Raw genomic sequence first — 2,532 nt, forward strand, 5'->3', positions numbered from 1 at the left:
GAATCCCGCATCTGGCACCGCAATTCTGCATGTCTTCAGATGCAGGAGCGCGCTGTTAGAGCCTTGGGGCTGCTCTTTTGTAGGGGCGTTTCATTCGGGTGTCCTCAGTAGACAACCGTCCTCTCGTTTGCAGCGGAGTACGAATTTCACGTATCTCGCAACTGCTTCCCACTTTTCTGCGCTGGAAATCATTATCCCAACTATGTTGTCCGGAGTAATGTCTCCGTGTCTTTCTTCCAACATTCTGCGCGAAATCAAGAAGTGTTCGCAGGTGAAGAATGTGTGGTACACGTTATCTTCGACGTTTCCACAGTAGTGACAGAACGGTGAGTCCACCCTTCCCATTCTATGAAGATATTCTCGGAAGTAACCATGACCGGTGAGGAATTGCGTCAGGTAGAAATCGACTTCCCCATGTGGTCTGTTCAGCCTTGTTTGAAGGTCGGCTATCAGGGAGTGTGTCCATCGACCTTTTGTGCTCGCGTTCCAGTTTTGTTGCCACTTGCTCGCGCGCCCTTGCCGCGGCCTTGCCGCGGCAGCTGCTCGACCTATCTCGGCACTGAGATTGTAAATCTCTTTTCGCTCGTAAGCAAGTAGCTCAATTGGCATGACGCCAGAAATAACTAGAACCGCGTCCGCGGACACTGTACGGTATGCAGAAGCAATGCGTAGTGCCCCTCTGCGCTGTACCGAAGACATTTGAACCCGGTATTTTTTGACTTTCAATGCGTCAGCCCATATTTCTGCCCCGTACAGGAGCACCGATTGGACCGCTGTCATCAGAAGCTTCCTGCGGCATGGCTTCGGGCCGCCCACGTTCGCCATCAGCCGGCTTAGAGCCGCCGTGCTCTGCGCAGCTTTTTCACATACTCCATGGATGTGTTCCCAGAATGTGAGTTTGCTGTCAAGCTTCACCCCTAGGTATTTTGTAGACCTAGAAGTCGTCACGAGTTGAGGTCCCACTATTATATTTATAATTGTTGGGATCCGTTTCCTGGTGAGGAGCACGATCTCCGTTTTGGCTGTAGCCAATTGCAGACCGTGATCGCTCATCCATCCACTGACGTTGCGCATGACCTGGTTTAGCTTGAGCTGTGCTAGCTGGACATTTCTTGCTGTTATGACGGCTGCCACGTCGTCCGCGGAAGCGACAAGGAAGGCGCTCTCCGGCATTTCCGTGCGCAACAGACTGTCATACGTGGCGTTCCAGAGGTCCGGGCCAAGTACAGACCCCTGTGCCGCTCCGCCGGTTATACGTCTCTTTCTCTGACCTTGTGTTGTGTCGTACAAAAGCCAACGGTCTCTGAGGTAGTCCCGGATCATATCTAGCAAGTATGTTGGAACCTTGAATGACCGTTCCAAGGCCTCCAGCATATCGTCCCATCTTGCCGAGTTGAAGGCGTTCTTGACGTCCAGTGTGACTAGCAGCACTATTGGCCGCGCCTGGTGGCAGGCTTCTTCGGCCTTATGTACCGCCTCGACTACTTCGCCAATTGCTCCTATAGTTGAGTGTCCCTTCCTGAAGCCATGTTGTCGGGGTGAAAGGCCTCCCTCGCTTTCTATGGCTGACGTCAAGCGTATTTTGAGCAGACTCTCCATCATTTTGCCTGCTGTGTCTAGCATGCAGAGTGGCCGGAAGGATGAAGGAGAGTTTGGGTCCCCTTTGCCCTTGGGTATAAGCACCAGTCTCGCCTTCTTCCATTGGCTTGGGAAAACCCGGGCCCTAAGGCAGCTGTTGTACATGTTAAGCAGAAGATCAGGGCTCGTTTCCGCTGCTAACCTGATTGCCTCCGCTGGTATGCCATCTGGGCCTGGAGCCTTGCCGGCTTTCATGCTTCGCAGGGCTAGCTTCAGCTCGTCTGTCGAAAACAGTGGTGCCTCGGCTTGCTCCTCGACGAACACTGTGTCGGCTCTTAGTGGGTGTGTGGGAAATAGCGCATCCACTATATTCTTAACTCGGGCCTCATCCATCGCCTGTGATGATGTATGGAACTTTTTCATCACTATTTTGTATCCCTGGCCCCAGGGATCGCGATCCACTTCGTCGCATAGCGCTTTCCAGCAGTTCCGTTTGCTCTTCTGTATCTCGGCCCCAAGTGCTTTCTTTGCGCTTTTGTAGGCTGCTGCTCTGGTCAGCGCCTCGGGTCTACCACGAGCGCGCGTTGCGAGTCTCCGCATTCTATGGCAGGCCCTTCGCAGCTCAGCAATTCGGTCATTCCACCAGTATACCTGCTTTTTACCTGACCATGCTCTCCTCTGTGGCATTGAGGCTTTGCATGCCCGGTGAATGCAGCGCATAGTTTCTTCGACCAGCTTAGTACAAGACTCCCTGTTGTGGATCTCTCCCGTTGTGGGTGAAATGCCTTGGGAATCTGCTAGGAGTGACGTATCGAACTTGCGAACATCGACCCTAGACGGGTTCCATCCTGGTTTCCTGCGAGGGATACTACGTGTTTGCCCTCGCGTGATGTCAGTGACTTGGAAGGTGATGTAGTTGTGGTCGCTACCACTCAGGTCTTCCATCACTCTCCA

Source organism: Rhagoletis zephyria, unplaced genomic scaffold, assembly GCF_001687245.7.
Source record: "Rhagoletis zephyria isolate East Lansing unplaced genomic scaffold, Rhagoletis_zephyria_1.1 Rzeph_scaffold_11018, whole genome shotgun sequence".
NCBI lineage: Eukaryota > Metazoa > Arthropoda > Insecta > Diptera > Tephritidae > Rhagoletis > Rhagoletis zephyria.